This window comes from Gavialis gangeticus, unplaced genomic scaffold, assembly GCF_001723915.1.
Source record: "Gavialis gangeticus isolate Ggan-Ray unplaced genomic scaffold, GavGan_comp1, whole genome shotgun sequence".
NCBI classification, from domain to species: domain Eukaryota; kingdom Metazoa; phylum Chordata; order Crocodylia; family Gavialidae; genus Gavialis; species Gavialis gangeticus.
This window is the reverse complement of record NW_017729016.1, coordinates 14493127-14514302: the sequence shown is the minus strand read 5'-3', so window position 1 is coordinate 14514302 and position 21176 is coordinate 14493127. Positions and strand designations below refer to the sequence as shown.

The 21176-nt window shown below is 44.2% G+C and overlaps 2 long non-coding RNA genes across 2 annotated transcripts in view; both read left to right on the top strand.

Moving 5' to 3' along the window:
* Positions 1 to 7440, top strand: part of LOC109294505 — a 7763-nt gene extending 323 nt beyond the window's left edge. The window contains exon 2 of the long non-coding RNA XR_002096538.1: positions 7385 to 7440. This is a non-coding gene — a long non-coding RNA (uncharacterized LOC109294505). The remainder of the gene's footprint in view (positions 1 to 7384) is intronic.
* Positions 7441 to 14127: 6687 nt separating this feature from the next.
* LOC109294506 lies at positions 14128 to 14812 on the top strand. The gene is made up of 2 exons (XR_002096539.1): positions 14128 to 14318; positions 14700 to 14812. It is a non-coding gene; the product is annotated as an uncharacterized LOC109294506 (long non-coding RNA).
* The last annotated feature ends 6364 nt before the right edge of the window (positions 14813 to 21176 follow it).

Sequence of the window (21176 nt, the reverse complement as noted above, 5' to 3'; positions counted from 1 at the left end):
GGGGGGGCCTGTGGAAGGCTGCCTCTTCCCCCTTCACAACCTCCTATTTATAGTTGTGGTGAAATGGCAATTCTGTTTGCTAAGATGATGATTTCATGGATCATGAATGTGAGTCTCTTGCGTTGCAAAGTGAGCCAAAGCAGTTACAAAGAAAAACAATAAAAACACTGAAAAGACAGAACACAAAAGCTATAGCCAGTGTTGAAGAAGAAACATCTCTTATAGCAGCAATGCGTGGTGGACATCAAGAGGAATGCCTGCTAACATTTGAATGCTGAAATTCTGAATACTTGATTTTTAGTCAAGTTGCTGGCATCTGGTATGTTATTAAGTAACTCAGTAGAGAACTGTTAAATGCATAACCTCACTGCACAAAGGATACATTCTTTTACCAGATTTCTTCCTTTAACCCTCTGCTCCCACTTGCGGCTTGAGTTTTCTGGAATTACCAAGGATTTTGCAAAAATTGGTGGAAATATCTGAACGTGTTTAGTCCCCAGCATCTTCACAGATTTAATGCATAGACTTCATTGTTTTTTGTCTAAAACGTTACTTTTTCAAATTCCACTGTATTTTCACCTGTTTTAAGAAGCATCTAGTGGCATAAGAATTCAGCTGTGTTGCTATTCTCAGCATTGACACCCTGTACTTATCCCAACACCTATTCCTTCCTCTCTTATTTGTATGTTACAAAGAATATAGAAGTGATTACGAGTGGATATAAGATTTTGAAAAGGGGGTCCAGACGGTATGACATATCATTGCGTATAACACAATGCATTTTTATCCAGTTAAAGAGAAACTAAAAGGTTTTTTAATGTGCTGGGGAAGGGGAGGGGGGAGCACTACATGATTTAGTTTAAGATCAGAGCAAAAATAAATATAACAATTGGAAAATGCACTATTTGGCTAGATTATATAATAACTTTTGCAAAACACAACAATTCGGTAATTTGAATCACTGTCCCAATTTGATTCGGCCAAATCCGATTCAGAGACTTGGTTGCTGCTGAATCTCTGAATCAGCCAGGCCCATCCTTCGCTCCTCTCCCAGCCCAGCAATAGCTGTCCAGCTCCTGGCACTTGTTAAAAAAAAGCCCCGGCTCACCAGGTGCTGCCAGACCTGGAGGGTAGATTCCTGCTGCCCCCCACCCCCCCTCACTCTCCCAGTCCCTCCACGGGTTTCCGGCCTGGGCCAGCTCCAGCCCTTTAAGAACCACCCCCCCAGACTCACTGCTCCTGCTGGTGAGGGGTGATCGCTGCTGCCCCCATTGCCCCATGCCATGTGGGGGGCTCTGCACAAGCCCCCCAAATCCTCAAAACACTGCAGAAGTGGTGAGTCCCAGGGCCCCATGCACTGTGGGACATTGGGGGAAGCAGGGATTGACTCCCCCCCCACCTGGTAGCACCCGGTGAGCATCATGGCTTTTTTTTTTGAAGTACTGAGCAGGGGCAAGTGGAGGCAGCCATGGGAGGGGGTGGCTGGCAGGGATCCCCCACATAGTCCCCTCTCCCCTCCCCTGCCCCTAGTACTTACTAGCTCGGAGTCAGCTGCAGCTCTGTGTTGCAGCCACTGGGGACTGCCCAAAGCACCAAAGATCTCTGAAGATTCTGAGAGATTCTGAAGATTCGGAGAGCTTTGAATCGATTCGGACCTTTAAATTGGTCCCCTGATTTGATTTAGAGTTGGAGATATGGCCACTGAATCGGGCTGAATCTCCTCCAAATCAAATCACCACCTGAAGCTTTGTGCAACCCTACTGTTAATGTTACCGTGTCTGAGTTAACGTTTTTAGCTGGAGCTGAAAACAGCTTGCAGGGCTGTGATATAGAAGAGAGACATTACTAGGAATAGCTAACAGACAGCAACACTACAGTAGAGGGGATAGTTTGAATAGTGGAACTTCAAGACCATTAAAAATGATAGAGGGGTGTTAACACCTATATAGTGGAGAGAGATTAACAGAAATCAGGAATAATGAGCCATGAAGTCAAATGACTCCCTCAGTGTTGCCTGAATAGAAATGTGACTGCTCCTTCCAGGGAATTAGTTTTAAAGTTTGGGTGAAGCAGGAATCAAAGGGCAGGGGGTGCAACTGTACCACTGCACCCCTCCTGGATCTACCCCGGAAGCTATTCATTTTTCCTCATTAGTACCAGCAGCACTGAAAAAAACACCCAGTCAGTGGTGAATACCCAAGGTGTTACCATTGCAACAAGCTCAAGGCAGACTTGAGCCCTGGATGACAGCTCACTTAGGGTGGCCATCATAGAGGACATTCTAGTTTTCTGCTATTCTGTCTTGTATTGATATGAAACCCAAGGGCTTTATGTCCTTACCAAGCCCTACAAAACCGAATGTCTTGCGTTCTCTTCAAGAGAAAAATAGAGGACATAAAGGCGTCAGGTTTGTATCAATAGAGGGCAGAGGAAAACCGGACTGTCCTCTATGATGGCCACCCTAAGCTCATTGCTAGAACCCCTGTCCTAAGCTGTATCATGTGTCAGGTACTTTAACTAAATTAAGGAACCATAATGACTACATTCATAACAAATAGAATCTAAGAGAATCTTACATAAATGGGCAGGTAGAGTTCAACTGGTTCACACACTCAAAGACCCCTAACCACCCCCTCTAACCTGTGTAAACATCAGCCCCTTTCCATAACAGCTTAACTCATCCTCTCTGTCCAACAAAATCTTTTTTTTCACTTTAGTGAACCTACTTTGTGGGCAAACAGCATCAAAAAGTGTCATGGAGACACCCACAATCTGGTCACTGGCATCAATTAGACCTTGTGATCATCAGAAAAAAAGACCCGCCCAGGGTCCTACACACCCACATTGATCATAGTGCAGATTGTGACACAGACCACTCCCTAATTGACAGCAAAGTGAAGTGATACCAAAGAAGCTGTACAGAGCCAAGCATAAGAGTCAGCCAAGAATTAGCACACACAGCACAAAAGACCAAAGCAAGCACCTCAACTTTCAAAGGACCTTTGAGTTATCTATATGTCTATGACAGCAACATCTGCATATGCTGAAGGAACTTAGAGTGTACTAAGAGCAGTCATCTAGGAAACAGCCACAGAAGTGCTTGGGAAAAAGAAATTGTCAGTCTGGTTTGAGGCACACTCAGAAGAGATGCTATCACTTGTTGAAGATAAGAACACAGCCTACCTGAAACAACCAGAATCCAACAGAAAGTTCCAAGGCTCAACTGAAGCATGCCAGAGCAATGGTACAGAAAACAGTCAGACACTATGCAAACCAGTACTGGACTGCCCTATGTCAAGAGAAACAGTTTGCTGCAGGCAGAGGAAACCTACAAGTTATGTATGACAGCCTGAAGAAAGCTCTTGGCCCAACTGTCACTCAAGTCACCTTCCTCAAGTCTCAGGATGGCAAAGTAAAAATCACTGACAAGACCAAGCAGATGGCATGCTGGGTTGAACATTATTTAGAGCCTGACTTCCAGGAAACAGACATCTCAGCAATGGCACTGGATCAACTTCTAACTCTAAGGCTACAGACAGGCATTACCCATAAACTGGTTTAAGTGACCAGAAACTGATTTAAACCTGTAACAGAACAGATGTTCAGTGCACATAAACCAGTTTCAAAATGGCTGAAAACAGTTTGAGATAAACGTGGTTGAATGCAGCATCAGACTTAACTGATTTGGGTCAAACTGGTTTATGCAATGTCTGTCCCAGACCCCTTGATGATTTAAATTAAATCAGACTCCTCCAGCATCCTGGAATGCTCTCTGGGCTGAGTGGGGCTCTCTGCTCCACAGGAGAGCTGGTCCCCCTCCTCTGCTCCCTGGCTGGAGCTCAGCAGAGACTGCAGGTGTCTACCTGGCTTCCCCCTGCTCCTCCCCCCCTCCTCTCCCCATCCCCTCTGCCTTACACAGACCTCTCAGCATTAACTAGCATGTGCTGGCTATGGTCCATCCTGTGGTAGATGGGACAAAGGCAGAATCAACAGGTAGCTGGTAATGTCCCTCTATTGTTTTCTTAATGGGGTGATAAACATTGAGTTAGGCATGATAAACACTGTTATCAATTCCCTGCTGGGCTGGTCAGGAGGTGGGGGGCCCCTCCCTAATCAGAGTGTCTTGCCAGAGCCTGGCTACACCCCCTCAGCTCAGCACTATAGAAGGGGTAGGAGGGCTCCTCTAGTGCCTCCCAGCTTCGAGCCTGACCCACTATAAGCATGTGCTGGCATTTCTGACATATCTGTACAGTTACAAACTGATTTAGCCTAGCTAGGTTAGACTAACCTGCAAAGACTGAATCAATTCAGGCTCAGGCTTTTTGAATGTCTGTCCCTAACTTAAGTGTACTGGCACAGCTAGACAAAGAACATACAGCCAAAAAATTTAGCATGGCCATAGACTCTCTAGAAAGTGGAAAAGCCCCAGGGGAAGATGACATCCCAGCTGAGGTTCTCAAGTGCTGGAAGGGTAGCTTGCTACCACATCTTCATCGACTCCTAGTATGCTGCTGGAATGAAGGTCAAGTACCCCAGGACATGTGTGATGCTAACATCATCACACTCTACAAGAACAAGGGAGACAAGGGTGACTGCAACAAATATAGGAGCCTCTCTCTCCTCAGCGTTACAGGCAAGGCTTTTGTCAGAGTCATCTTGAAATGCTTGCAACAACTTGTTGACCACATATACCTGGAATCACTTATTAGGGAGCTCCTTTTTGCTGATGATACTGCACTCTCCGCCCATGAAGTAAGCCGACTACAAATACTCATAAATCACTTCTCCCATGCTTGCAGGATGTTTGCCCTGACCATCAGGATCAAGAAGACTGTGATCCTAGGGCAGGGTGTTCACCAGTCACCATCTATCAGCCCTAGCAACATACCACTCAAGGCAGGGAACAAGTTCTTCTACCTTGGATCCACAGTGAACGACAACCTCACTGGATGAAGATCTAAAGGTGTGCATTAGAAATGCATTTACCACTTTCAGTAGGCTCTTCAAACAAGTCTGGAACAATGCAAAACTCACAATCAAATCTAAGCTGCTTGTGTACAAAGCCTGCATCCTCAGTGTCCTTATGTATAGCAGTGAGACGTGGTCAACATATGCATATCAGGGAAAGAAGCTGAACAGCTTCCACCTACGCTATTTATGGCGCATCCTTGACATCAAGTGGCAAGACAGAATCACCAGCACAGAGATTATTGCCAAAGCCAACCTGCCAACCATCTGCACTATTCAAACAGTGGCATATATGCTGGCTTAGCCATCTTTCTAGGATGGAAGATGGGTGCATCCTGAAGGACATCCTGTATGGGCATGATGGGGAGAGAAGAGTAGGGTGTCCAAAACTTCGCTTCAAAGACATCTACAAGAAGGACAGGAAGGTTTTTGTAATTGACCTAAACCCTTGGGAGACCTTAGCAGGAGACAAGACAAAGCGACATTCCCTTCTCAAATCATGGAGTCCAACATCATGGCGAGAAATGGTCACTCAAATTACAACAGAAACATGACCGAAGGAAACAGCCTGTCAGTACAGTAGCCCCTAATAGCATGTTCACCTGTAACCACCGTGGCAGGACCTGCAAGTTTAATATCAGTTTTAATAGTCACAAGAGAAAATGCACCACTAGTCAATAGAATAGCTGCAATATCTATCATCACTTGGTGATCAACCAATGCCATAACTAGTTGTATTTATTTAAGAAGTCACAATCTACCCCATTTTGTGCTTTTGAAAGTTATTTCTATAGCTATTTAAAGATTCAGATGATCAGAAAGAAGACAAAAAATTGTACTACGAGCACAGTGGCAAAAGTGCTCTAATGTTTGGGCTTTACTCTAAGCCCCCCCTTTAGGTTGGGAGGAAGCAGAACACACATTAGCCCTAATGGGAGGGAGGTGGGGGGCTTGGAGCCTGCCTACACAGCCCAAGCACAGTGGGTGGTGGCGGGGAGCTCTTGCACACCTCCCAGCATTCCCTGTGGGCTCTCCAGGTTGCCGAAGACTCCCAAGTGGAGCTGAACAATGGGACCCCCACACCGAGGCATGTGGAGCCCCTGCTTTGAGTGACACCACAGAGCAGCTGGCTGGGCCACAGCGTGCCTCGAGATGGGGAGCAGGCTGCATGGAGACAGGCATGCAGAGGCACACAGAGGCCCAAAGCTGCCTGCTCCCCCATCTCAGGGGCACTGAGACCCAGTCAGTTGTTTTGCAGCTGGCTGGGGTGCAGTGTCCCTCAGTGCAGGGTCTCCACGTGCCTCTGCACAGTGGAGCCCCGGTGCTGCTAGGGAGCAGTTGGCTGGGGTGCAGGGTGCCTCAGTCTGGGGGCTCCCAGCATGTGAAGGTGGGAAAGCAGGCAACTCTGGGCTTCCAGCTCCCCCGCCTCTGCATTTGCCATGGCACTTGCCACTTTGGCGTGGGCCGTGCTGCTTTTTTTCCAGAATTATTTTTTTTGCTACTGGGAAATCCCAGTAGCATATTTTGCCCCAGTGCTGCAAATTAGCAGCACCGTGCACTGATTAACGTGAAACTCGTGCAGCCTGCACATCTGGATCCAGCCCTTGTGTGTATTATCAAGGTCATATTGAATTAAAGTACCTACTACTTCCCTTTCCTCCCTAATTAGATGATCTACTTTCTGGATCATGACATTGTTCTGTAGGTTAAACCTCTTTGGTGATCCACGTTTGGATGTCTGCATATTTTAAGTCCCTCGAGTCTCAAACATGGGTCTAAAACATTTGTTCACTATTCATCAATTCAGTTAGTTTGAAGTTTGCATCCACTGCAGTTTCTCCTTTGCTTTTTATTCCTTCAATCACATTCAGTCTATGCAACTCTTAACACCATCTTCCAACCCTATCTTCTAAATAGAAGGCATTCATCAATATTCATATCAGTTCAGAGAATTATCCCCAAAACTTTGACTTGTGCCCATTCCTGGAGGGCATACATTATGTGCTTATTTTAATAATGCCTTTAGTTGATAGCTTTTAAGCAACTTATTATAAACAAAGCAATGATACTTGAGTTTCTTTACTCTTTTTCTTCTTTTCATTTTTTTCCATACATGATGAGACAGGAGTAATAATTATGCCAGCCCTCGGGGGTGAGCGTCTATTAACATTAAAGTGAATTATGACACGATCAGACTGCAAATGAAAACTAATAGGTGTTTTATAGAAATGGGGCCAAATTCAACTCTGGTGTAAATGGTTTCCGCTTTACAGAAGTCAGTAGAGTTGCACCACTGTTCCATTTGATCCTTCCTATCTAATGTAAACTTAAGAGTTAAGTATCATCATGCTTATGTTTTACATTGTTAAGATAATAAAGTTTAAACAACAGAATAATTGTTTGGTTTACATTTAAGGTATGCCTCTAATACTCTATGAAAGAATGGGAAAGAAACCACAAAGATGACTGGAATACACAGACCTAAAACACATGCAGGTTTCCTGACTCAAAGTATGCAGGGAAAAGAAAAAGAATTTGAAAACTTCAAGGGTCTAACCAAAGATCATGGAAGTGGATGGGAGTCTTTCCATTTTTCTTTCAATGAGATTTAGATCAGGCTCCTTTGGGGAGTTATAATTAAGTTTATTTCCATTGTAAATATACAATTTGATATGTCAAATTGTATGACTTTCATGAGAAAAGGGTAGATTATATGTGAAGTCACAGACCAACTGAATTTCACGTGAAAGAAAAATTATGCTGTTAGTATTACTAAAATCTAAAGGGAATTAGGTTTGACAATGAAAAAATTCACAACTCTTAGCTACAATTACTATGTTTATTTCTTTGTGTAGTAGCTGCCTGTTGCATACACTAATTGGGGTGTTTCCCCCTTAAAGTTTGACCCCTTTGCGGGTTTTCTGTATGCCTGTCTCAGGATTTTCAATTATGGTGTTAACTAACAAAAAGAAGTGTTTTTTAACACTGGATTAACTCCTTGGGAAGACAAGCCACCATAATTTGACCTCATAACCAATCAAGATAAAGCCCTGGATGTGTAACCATAACTAGGTTAAGAGCAAAAAACCACTTGTTCCATGTCTCCATTAGAGTTTTCCTTGAAATAGCTTTTTGATATAGGAGCACAAAAACATGAAACAAAGCATGAGTATACTGGAGCTTCCTTCTGAACAGGCATAAATTAGGAACAGTCTCTGCTCTGCTAAGTACTAGGCATAAATAAACCAAGTTATATTTCTTACATTAACTGTGACATACTATATCTATATTCTTATTTAAATTATAAGATGGAGTGCATTCTTGGTACCTTTCTTCAAATCAGCCATTTTGGCATAAAGAAAAGTGCCTCGTGCTTACAGAATAATACAGATGATTGACAGTATTTAATGGCTTCCTTCTGGCTTTAAAATCTATGACTTTGTGCATCTAGGCAACTATATTCACCAGAAAAAGGGACAGAAGGCCCAGGTCCTTAGTGTTATTTAGGGACCCAATCAATGATTTCTACAGGAGTTAGACACATGGGCCACATCCCCACAAGAGGGAATGTGTTTTTTGTGATGCCTCAAAGCCTTTAGAGATGCTGTGAAATGCATATGTCACTCATGATTTTATTTGTCACGCTGCATATTTGCAGTGCGGCAGCAAGTTTAGCTACTGGGAAATCCCAGCATCCAAAACACCCACAGCAGAAAAAAGCAGGCTGGTACAATATGGCTGCAGTGTGTGCTGCATGCTCTGGCTGCTGGCCAGGCTCCATGTGCTTGGATCCATGTGTCCCAGGAGGCCGCCAGGCCCAGGTGCTGGCCCCAGCCTTCGCTACTCCACCCAGGGCAATTTGTTGTGTGCCAGAGTGTGCCTGCAGGGACAAGTAGCAGTGGTACACGTACGTGCTGCTATTATTTGTCCCTGGGGAAGTGCACATTCCTGCTTGTGGGGACCTGCCCATGGGCCCTAAGGCTCATCAGTGCTTTTTGACTATCCTATTATAATTGTTAATACAGGATAATATTGAAAGACACTGAGTGAAATCTTATCTCCATGGAAGTCAATGGGGCTTTTGTCATTGACTTCAGTGATGTCATGCTAGTGCCCAATGGGAAAGCTGCCCAAGTAAAATAAGGAGAGTGCATACACTATATTCAATACTAAGTATTTATGGCTGTCAATCTGGTGTTTTACAACAGCCACTAGGGCTAGGGACAAACATTTAAAAAGCCTGAGCCTGAATTGATTCAATCTTTGCAGGTTAGTCTAACCTGGCTAAACTAAATTAGTTTTGTAACTGGACAGACATCCCAGAAATGCAGGCACATGCTTGCAGTGGCTCAGGCTAGAAGCTGGGGGGTGCTAGAGCAGCCCTCCCTTCCCTTCCACAGTGTTGAACTGAGGGGGGTGTTTCCAGGCCCCGGCAGGACACTCTGATTATTCCCCCCCTCCTAAACAGCCCAGCAGGGAATGTTTATCACCCCTAACTCAGTGTTTATCAACCCATTTAGAAAACAAATCCTCTCTCCATTAACTAAAGGAACTCTTCTTAAACAGCTCTTCCAAGGAAGGATATTAAGCTACCTGTTGATTAGCTCCAAAAAGCTTGTCTGCCTGTTGTCTCCCACATCATGGACCTTAGCTAGCATGTGGTCTGCTAGTTAATGCTGAGGCATCTGTGTAAGGCAGAGAGCATGCTGGGATGCTGGGGGTGTCTGGTTTAACTTAAACCAGCAAGGGGTCTGGGACAGACATTGCATAAACTGGTTTGACCCAAATTAGTTAAGTCTGATACTACATGCAACCAGGTTTATTTCAAACCAGTTTCATCCATTTTCAAACTGGTTTAATGTGCACATCTGTTCTGTTACAGGTTTAAACCAGTTTCTGATCACTTTAACCGGTTTATATGTAATGTCTGTCCCTAGCCTAGAAGAAAAGCAATATGGGCCAGACAGAAATCATATCCCCATTTACTGATATGTATTACTGAAAATAGCTTAGATTATTTAAATCTCAGTCAGGTGCAGAGGTTTTATCATCTCTTATCTTGGAGGAACAGGGACATTATGCAAGAGTGGTTCATCTTCACTTGTTTTCATTTCACAAATGCCCTTGAGACATCTGCTATCATATCCACTTACCACTTCCTGTAGCTGAAAACATATCTGCATTTTTCACAAAACCACAACTACATTCTCTCCAACTTAACCACAGCAATCTTAGCAACAAGACCACCAGATTCTGAATAGATAAAGTGGGATGGTTTATACACACCCCAGCCATGACGACAGTTAGGGCAGTACATATTTTTAATTACAGGAAATGGGAGGAAGAAGGGTCCTCCTGAGTGTTTTATTGTAATTTAAGTAGCCTGCCAACATGGAAGGAGCTGGAAGGGATGCTGGAGGTTATAAGGAGTTTCAGTTCAACTGCAAACCCATATATCTGAGCCCTAGAACATAGCATGGGAGAAGGGCAGTCAGTCGTAATGGCAGAAGCAGGGAGCAGAAGACAGCTCTTTTCAGTCTCTGTTTTTTTTCTCATTGTTATCAGATTGTGATTGCATGGTAGTAGCTTATTTTGCAAATGACTTGTTGCTTTCTATCTTAAGTTTTAAATTTGCCTCCTCTGTGATGGTAAACCTCAGACTGGATAAACACAGCTATGCATGCCATGAGAAGGCTCTTTCGGTTTGGAAACTTCTGTGTCTTTAGTGTCTTTAGCCAAATCATGTGTTTCCTGAGCATATTTCTTTTAAAACTTTGAAATTCCCTTTTCCCTTATGAGGAGACATGTATGCATTTTTTGGTTGGTATTACAGTGCCACACAAAACCTCCATCACATCACACATTGTGAATGTTTGATTGATGTCTACTTTACTGACACATTTGACTTCCTTCTTGCTCTCAAACAACTTTGTAATCAACCTCCATGCTGGCACTGATAACTGAGCTATGCATAGCTCTCGGTATTGTGTGTTCTTATGCCTCCTACATAACTTTGTTACATTTAGTGGAGTCACCTGGGATATAGATCAGCAGAAGGCCCAGTAAAAGAAATGACATTATCTTATGCCAGTTTCACTGAAATGAAAATCTGTCGCATTAATAGGATTTCGATTTTCACTAGCCAAATGGCTACTGCAGCCCTTTAAAAATCATTTCCTGTTTTAATCCATAGTACCACTGATTTTCTCTCTCTGCTGCTCTCGGAAGACTGCATGGGCCAGCGCAGAGTGAATAAAATGGGTGCTGGTTTGAATTTTCTGTGCCAGAAAATATGTAGTAACACTGTCATTCTTAAGAGAGTTCTGCTCCAGCATGTTTAGACAGAAGACAAAGTATAGCACATGCATGCATTTGTCATCTTGCCCTGATCTCAAACAACATTGGCTCTGTTGTCAACTGTGAGAAAAGAAGGAAAAAAAAAAAACCCTTGGAGGGGAGCCACACACTTATTTTTTCTCAGGTCTCCAACAAGCGTGTTGACTGTGTATGATCCCTGCTTGAAGAAAACAGACGGGAGCATCAGTGGAGCTCAGCAAATGATTTCCCTAACACTCATTAAACTTGCAATGCTCAAATAGGCAAGGGGAAAGCTACCTGTGATCACACTGAGCCTGCGTTCATGAGACAGTCCTACTACCTCTCATCTCCGAGGATTTGGTTCTTCTGCCAGCCCTTTCAAGTAGGGAGCATCTATTGTCATCGTAGTTGGTACCAAATCAAAGCATTAGTCCCACATGGGGCTTGCCCTCCCACAAGTAGGATGTGGCAGGAAACAGGCTCTTGTCATTCCCTGTCCCCAAGGAGGCTTCTCCAACAGTGTAAGCTGGAAGGCTGCTCTTCCTCCCAAGCCAGCACCCATCTCAGCAGGAGGCTAAGCCCCCTTTTCGTCTCTCCCTCCACACCCACCCCCTGCGGCATATGCAATCAGGGCAGAGCTGATTAAACCTACAGTAGCTTGCAAATCTTTTCCTGGATATTTTGGGTTTCTATGCCCTCATCACTCTGCTGACCACATCTTATGTATAAGTTTTCTGTCCTGTGGAGTGGGTTAAATCGAGTACAGATGAAGCATGGGATATAAAAACAGGACCCAGAAGATGGCACTGTATGGAAAACTAATGCCTCATAACAGCTCGGAGACCATTCCCTTTTCCTGTTGGGAAACAGTCTTACTTTTGACTATGCCTGTGATTGCCCTTTGAGGACTGCACAAGTACCAGGTGGCTGACTGCAGTGATTCTTTGCTTTGCAGGGTGCCTCACCTCTCTCTCCTTCTCTTTCTCTGTTAATTATTTTTAGCTGGTTGTGGCAGCAGGTGTGAATAAGCAGCTCCTGCTGTCAAACCTTCTCTGACCTAAGGAGGCATTTCTCTCTAGTCCACCTTCTTGGTAGATGGTGCCCAAGTCTGCAGTGCAGAGGTAGACTCTGGCTTTGCTACAGCTTGCTGTTGTAATACAAGGATGGTGGGAAAGCTGGAGGAAGGGCTTTGAAGACCAGGTAGTCTTTCCACCACCCTCCCAGCACCCTTCAAACTTCCACTTTACAAAGGTTTAGTATCAAGCCTCATCTTCCCTACAGTCCACTCTGATTTATTGCCTTACGAGAAATGCACACCAAAAAGGACAAGCGGCTCATAAAAGATGTGGTGTTTTCTTACATCGCTGGCTGTTTATAATGTAGAGTTACATAGCTGGGTGTGTTTTATTGACATTTCTCTACATCTACACTGAAGCAAAATGAAAAGCCTTCAAAAGTGTTATGCTTCCATTTCAGGCTAACCAATACATTTCCCCCTTGACTTTTATTTCTCATGGATACCATAATAAAAATATTTGCTGAAACACAACAAAAAGCAACCCCAAAACCCAGTTTTGCTTTTCTCTCATCCTCTCTGCTTCTTTCATTTTGAGACACAAACCTGGGTACTTAAATATACTGTTTCAGTGATTCTGCTTTTCTTTGTCCCTTCTTATCAAGAGCTCTGTTTGTCTAAGGGTCTGAAGGGCCATCAGCTAATGGCTAATCAGTTCAATTCTGGATCATCAGTCTGAATCTCACCCAGATGTGTTGCAGCAAGGAATTAAATGGCTGTTTCAGTATTCCTTATTTGAAAAACTGATGGTCAGAGCTAAGGGGCATTTACAGATACTCATGAGGCTAACACCCAAAACACACTAGAATATTCAGAAGTCAAAATACTTTAAAAAGGGAAATGTGGTATCTTAATGCCCTGCAGCAAACATGCACCAAGAGACGTGATAAGTTAGGAAGAAGTCTGCAGTGGACATAGGTATCTATCCACGTCAACTCCTAAGAAGGGCATCTGATCCACTCTGCGAGAAGCAGTTTCCCAAATGGTTTATGCCACTACCAAATGGTGCATTTTACCAACCCACTTGCTGTTTAAACCAATGTAGCTGCAATTTAGAGAAGAATGAAAATTGCTTAATGCTGATGTGGCTGATAGGACTAGAAGGCATCTAGCAGTTAAGTCATATCCTTATTTTCTTTAAAAGGTGAAAAACATTTATCTCAGATGCAATTTTGATTAATCATTTTATGACCTAGCATATCATTTCCCCCAAACATTTGGTACTCTGTTACAGCTAACAGTCAAAGGAGGAAAAAAAAATAGCTCTCTCCACCCTTTCTGCATGCATAAAAAGGTCTGAAAGGATTTTTCCCCACATCAGCAATTCAGCCCGCATCTAAAATGGAAGGCTACTGATAATCACAAGTGCTCCATTTCTAAAGATCAGACCATGCAAGGGCTGATCTGTGCAAGAGACCCTTATGTCCACTGCAGTTGCAGTCTACATAGAGCCCAAAGGGTGTGCAACCCAACGGACAAGCTCTTTTCATGCCACTTAATGAGAAGCAAAAGAAATCCTTGGGGAATGCAACTGCCAGAAGCCAGATATAAAGACTGTGCAGTTACAGCCTAAACTTTTAGGTTTAGAAAGGTTGGATGGGATAAACATGCAGCCAACTGGCTTCTTAGTGGCAGAACCTGCCTTTAAAATGTTGGGATTTTTTACGTGCAAACAATACAAAGCTGCCCATCTCCTCTCAGTCCTTTCTTAGCCTAAGCCCCAAGGAAAATAGAAATGCTAAGCTTTCTTCCTTTCATGCTTTAGGGTTATCCTCATTAACACTGCAATTAACCTGAGGTGAGGCCAGCCCTGTTCCTGCTCTGCGGAAAGGCAAACACCTGTGGGAAGTTCTCTGGGAAGAGGGAACATGGTTCAACCCTTTCTGTGCTGGCTCAGGGACTGCAACCCTGTCAAATTCAACTGCAGTTTGATTCAGACCCATCTCCCTTATCCATGGTATTTTTTTCCTTCTTTTTACTTCTCCTCAAACACCAGCCTCCTGGGCTTCCCAGGCACAGCAGCTTTATATATATACATAGATATATATATATTTTTATATATATACATATACATATATACATACACACACACACACACACACATATATATATAGATAGATAGATAGATAGCATCACTCCTGATTAATACTTAAGTAAGGGAGAGGAAATTTAGGCTCTTTGGGTTTGGTCCCCTTGCTTTTTAACCCTGGAGTTTCTGGTTCTGTCACCTTTCAGGAGTGCCCATAATAAGGGACACTGGTGCACTTTGCAAAAAAAAAAACCCCACGTGACCTTGGGATTATACAAGAATCAAACTTTCTTTTGTCTCCTCATCCAGGTGTCTGCATGTCTGCAGCAGGGAATCTGGCCAGCTCTCAGCAGCCGCCTTTCCTCTAAGAATTGCAGACTGAAGCAAATTCCCAGCTTATTAAAAAATAGTTTTGTTATTTTGCCATCTTGTTTATTTTGCAGTTCCATGGAGCTCTTCAACCTGCTTCCTTTCTCCTAATTTTGCCTCTGGCTTTTTTAAAAGTTGAAAAAAAAATAAAGTTGTTTCTTTTTCTCAAGTTTTTGAGCATCATAGAGTGCTCCACTGCCCTTCTGTAATGATGGAGAGGAGCCCCAGTGTCCTTGAGAAACAAGGGCAGCGTTGGTGACGCGTAGGGGGTGCACACGGATGCCCATGCACCCTCTGAGCTTGGTGGTGCACCCCTTACAGAAAGGTAACGCTGCTGGAGGTGCCTGCAGGTGGTCGCCGCTTGCCACTCGCTGCCCTTGCCATCGACACTGCCGGCGGTGTCTGAGGGCAGTCCCCGATCACTGCTAGCCACCGCTGACACTGCTGGCGGCATCTGCAGGTGGTTGCTGACCACCAGTCAGTGCTTGCTCCCCACCTCTGCTGCTGCCAGCACCGTGGCCACCTGCAGGAGCTCACCATTTGCCACTGCCACACTCCCACCACCCACAGCATTGCTGGTGCCTGTGGAAGCTCGCCGTGCCCCCCCCAGCCTCCAGGAGCATGCAGCATTCATGAAGGCTAGGCCTGACTGAAGGAGAGAAGGCCCAGTGCTCTACTGGATTTATTCACTGAGGGCGCTTGTACACGAGCGTGGAGGCTGCTCCAATGCGCTATAATTACAGCACCGCAGAGCAGACTCAGTTAATTGAGTCTGCTGCAGTGCGGTAATTACTGTGCTCCAGCCAGCCTCCATATCTCATGTATCAGTGTCCCTGTGCTTCAAAATGGCGGTGGCTCAAGCTTTAGATCATGCCCCCTCACCGCCATTTTGAAGCGCGGGGACGCTGATACACATGACGCTGCAGTGCTTTAACTAGAGCAGCTCTTGGAGCTGCCCTAATGAAAGCACCACCCTTCCCCTCCCCACCACCTCCAGAGCACATGTAAAAGTGCCCTAAGGGTTTAGCTGCACAGGGACACTTAAATGAGTTAATTCAAATGAACTGAACATGAAGAATTTAAAGTAGATTAGTTATAGTGCATTAAGCCAGTGTGAGGAATCATTTTGTTTAGAATTAAAGTGGTCTTAATTCAACTTAACTTCCACTAATTTCCTGACTATCCTCATATAGATTAGCCTTGAGTCTTGCAATCCTCCGGTAGGTGTCTTTCCTTGTATTAGAACTGCAGGCAGTTTTTCTTGCTTTTCAAGTTGAAAACCAGTTGACCTGAGATCCAGAAACATGCTACTTGGCACTAAAGCAAAATGCAGAGTACAATGAACTAGCCAGGCAGAATGGCCTACTGAACCTCTAAACTGACTGTCTTCATTTTTTGTTTAAATTATGCAATCTCCTTTTTAATTCTGAGGAACACAGCATGGGATGCAGAATAGTTCGTACCCTTCGAATGCTGAATAAGAAGGATACATGTAAAATATATATATTTTTAAGTGTACTTGGGAAGGATTCCTCGAATAAAGGAAAGGCCAATGTGAAATTTGATCATTAATCACAAAAATGGCACAGAGCCTCCCCTCTTCAGCAAATATAACTGTTGTGTAGTTATTTGCAGTTTCATTTAACTGAGTTTTGCAACTTCGTTTCGCAACTTTGCTTTCTCTTACTTTTCGATTTTCAAGATTCCAGTTGCCTACTTGTTTTCAAATTCTAGTTAGGCTTCTGAATGTAGATCTTTGTATTCCCCTAATTCTAGCTTTTCATAACCATTCCCCATACCACATATCTTTACTGCCCCAAGCTAGGAGATTTGAACAGCACATCCAGTGATATTGTTTGAATAAGAGAGTTACACCTCCCAATCATAACACATTCTTATCCTTTTACATAATGCACTGAGCCAACAGCCTGATTCAATCATTGACAGTCTTTGGCATCTCTTCCTTTCACAATCAGCTATGGTTTTTAATTCTGTATCCATTAAGGCCTTTGCATTTTTCCTACTATATCTTAACATAGCCACAAAGATTCTTGTCAGTCAACTGGTTGACAACGCTGTTTTGGTAAACTTTTCAACCTATCTGAAATGCTATAACTTGAACAGGAGGGAAGCACGTCATTCTGTCCTAATGGTCCAAATGAATTAAGCATACAGCTGGAAATCCAAATGTGTATGAAGGAAGGAAAAGCCCAAAAGGTTTCTACCAAGAAGTATGATGTCATCTTGATCATAGCCTATTTCTGGAAGCCCATGATACGTTTTGACACATAAATGTTGCCAAGTAAAACTGATAATATAGAATTGTTAATATGCTTACAGCTGAATGTTTTTCAGATAAGGAGTTAAACTCTTATAGGCAAAATAGTATTTGCGGAACGTAGCACCTAGTTGTTTCTATGCTTTCATTGGCTCTGGGACTATTTCCTATCATATTTAAATAGAGAGACTAGATTATTGGGTACCTTAAGAACAATGGGTTGCTTAATGGTCTTACGGTGCTTATCTTATGTCAATACAAAAGATTTGCGTTCCTAAGGCTATGTCAAGGGCAGTGAAACAAGGGCTACATTCAGGGAAATGGGCATTTGTTTATTCTTAAATGCCCATTTAAGTATCTTTTTTTGGGTCTTGAACATGCCTACACAATGCAGTTAAACACAGATAATTTTTCAAGAAATGGTGCCCGCAGGGGAAGTTAAACCTGAGCGAAAATAATAAAGGTTATTATGCCTAATTTATTTTAGATAAGAGCAAGGGTAAAACTGCTTCCTCATCTCTTTGTCATGGCAAAAATTCTCCGACAATAACCTTCCCTTTTGTACAGCATCCTTCACGTGAGCTCTACTCCTGAAAGCTTTACCGGGCTCCATAACACAATTACTCTTAATTACAGGGTTATTAAGAGTAAGTAATACCAAAGAAAAAGACATGCTGAGAGGGGCACAGGTAAGGAAGAAAAGGAAAGTGTTTGACAGTGATTAGAAATGCAGTGGAGAAAGGCTGGAGCCAAAAGACATGAGAAGGCTGCTATGCATAGCAGCTGTATGGGAGTCGTCTCTCAGACCTGGAGTGCCCAGACTGCGGGGAGACACAGCGGAGAGCCAAAGGAGAAAAGGCCAAGATTTTAAAAGAATTCAGATATTGCTCTCTCTGTGTTACAACACTCAAGGGCCAGATTCTTACTGATGTGTAACTGCCGTATGATGCAGGTAGGTGTTTTTTAGGATTTTCAAGAGTTTAAGCACCTATCATCTATTGAGTTTGGCACCTTCATACGTCTGAATATCCCACCTTTAAAGTCTGGGCCTAAGATGAAAAGTCAGCCCTGTAAGTAGACGCAGGTCCATTGACCTCACTGGAGTTGTAGCTGTTTTCAGGTAGGGCTGAATTTGTCCCATCATATTAAAAAAAAAAAAGGGGTATGGCTAGGTGTATCCTCTTAATATTGATGTGCAGCTGCTGATGTGTTATCACCCGAAAGCCCCCTGCTCTGCAGTCCAGTGCACATCAGTGGACCCATGGGCCCCACTGGCCAAACTGGGGTTGGGTAAGGAGGCGGAAGCATCTTTCACATGAATCTGACTGCAGCATTCGTTTGCAGTGCTCAGGGGTGGATAGATAAGTATGGGCCGATTCTCCTCGGTGTAACAAGTCATTCCAATCTGAGTCTCCAGAAGGCAATCTGCATCTGGGGTTAGCCGGTTTGAGGGCGGGGGCTGGGCAATTGCATGTTGGTTGTTCTTCATTAGCCAGGCTCCAGGCAAAGTTTAGGGTCCCCTGAGGACAAGCACATTGTCCTTCATTCCTTGATGTACAGTACTACACCCGCTCGCCACCCTGGCTCCTAACCTGGCACTCAGTCGCACCGAGGTTCCTTACCAGAAGCAGAAGGCGCCCCATCACTTCTGGCCTGTGTACTGACATATCCTTTGCCTTTTCTCTCCGGTAGGGATTCCCAAACAAAGGGTCACAGGCTGAATGTAAGCATGACAGTGGGATGCCAGAAAAAAACAAATGATTCTTCCTTATCCAAGATACAGTATTAATTCCAGCTGAATGGCTAGAAGATCCATCAACGCCGCCAGGTCATCTCAGTCCTGCCCTAAGCTTTATCTTATATAGAGCTGCTGTTTTTAAATCACTTTAAAAATGACCTGGCTTTAACTACAGGGCAGCTTCCCCTGCTTGAGCTTAGATCTGTAAGCAATCAGTCACTGGGTTTACAAGGTACAATTACATCCACTTGCTTTAGCAAGCATATTGCCTGCTGGCGTCTTGCCCAATGCGAGAGGCAAGCCACTCCAGACCAACCCATTCCTGAGATGCTGAGTCTATTTGTTATGCACAACATTATCTCAGGGATTACAGAATGGCAACTGGGCTGTTTGTATTCATTAGTGGAAGGAGGAAGCCCATCTAGTGGTACGAGCCTTGTCCTGGGTGTGAGCAAACAGTCAGAATTGACACACGAGAGGTTTTATTGTGAAAATCTATTTGGCTTGCGGGGATTCGCTCCCTTTGGTGTTTGTTCACTCAAGTGTTCACAGAAAGGCTGTTTTTCCACAACTGCCGTACGAGAAGGCTATTTGCATATAAATAAAAATAGCTGGTATGCATTGTTCAGATGTCTAATGTTTACGGAGGCCCAGTGGGAAAGCAGAACGAGTATCGTGATGATTTTTGGTCCCTGGCACTGGGATATCTGAAGATAACTGGCTCCTAGAGTTTGCTCTTTGTGACGCACCATTATTATTAGCTCTTTTGTATGGATGGGGAAGTGGGACAAAGAAATGTGCAATTACTTGCCCAAGATCACATGGGAAGCCTGTGCACAGACGGGAATCCCACTCATGGCATCTGAATCACAGTAGTAAAAGTTAGAACCAAAAAGTCCTCCGAATGAGAGGCAGTAAGCAGCAGGGACTCAAAGACAGAGCTGCTTCAGTGACTTGGAAACACGAGTCCTCTTCCCAAAAGAAAGATAGGCATTTAAAATGGGAAGTCCTTACTTAAAATTACATTACCATAACCGGATTCTTAAACATAGATGCTTTTGAAAACCATACTTACAGTTAAATCTAGCAGGCCATAAAAAACCCTCTGGCTTGAAATATGTTTATAAAAGCTCTTTCTTGAACATTTACCAGTAAGAAAGGATCTGGCCCTCTTCAGCATACGATAAAAATGAGCAGAGCTACAGTAGTGTGTAACAGCTATGGAAGGAGAATCAACCCCACCGCCTGCCAATATTTAATTCACCAGCAGAGGAAGGTGATTAATGATTCACATCAGCTTTACAATCAGAAGCAGAAAAAATATGGAGGAGTCTGCTCAGCAGGACTTTTCTGGCTCTGCTTGCAATGGTGCCTGTGTGTTTCAGGCCCCTGAATTAAGCTACCTTCCAGCTTTAATAAGATCTTCTCTTTACTGCTAAGAGCCTACCTTTTCTGTGGGCCACATTCAAAGTCCTCTGAAGTCAAAGAGAGTTGCTCCATTAACACCAGTGAGCAATAAATCAGCCCCAACGTTGCCAAAAGCCACCTTTTTGCCTCTTGCTCCATAGTCTCCATCTTTCCTACTCTCTGGCCTCCTGCCAGCTAATGAGATTCCTATTTGTGCAACAGTTATTCAGTTGAGTTTAGTGTTTCCTCAGCTCTTTCTGACCCTTTTAAAGCAGGGACTTCACCATCCTGATTTGCAGGCGACCTCGGTACAGATCCACTTTTGTGCAAGTGTTCATAAATCTAAAGCATATTTCCCTTTGCGCCTTCAATTCTTCTTTGACACGTACTCAGAAAACATGGGTAAGGTGTTTGGCTTCAGGTCAGGGAGGAAGAGGCAGTGATGTCTGATACCCACCGAATAAGTGGAAGGGACACCTGCGTAAACATTAGGCCTGTGCGAAGCTGCTAGAATCGCTTTGGATTTGGATTCAGCCGATTTGGGGGACAGTGCTTGGATTCAGTGATTTGAATCACTGTCCCAAATTGATTCAGCCAAATCGCCGAATCACCCAGGCCAGGCCCACCCCCCACCCACTCTCCCAGCCCCACCTGCCCCAGCTCCTGGCTCTTTGGAAACCTCCCCCCCGGCTCACCAGGTGCTGCTGGACGGGGGGGCGATCCCCACTGCCTCCCACTGCCCCACGCTGCATGGGGTGCTCTGCACAAGCCCCCGACTCTTCCCCCTCTGTCCCAGCTGCCCCAGGTTTGCCCCACCTGCCCCAGCTCCTGCCTGTAAAGAACCCCCCCAAACTCCAAACTCGATCCTGGCTGGCAGGGGGCAATCCCCACTGCCCCCCACTGTCCCCTGCTAGTCTGCACCATGTGGGGGGCTCTGCATGAGCCCCCCAGAGCCCCGAGGCTGCTGCAGGAGCAGTGAGTCCCAGGGTTTTTC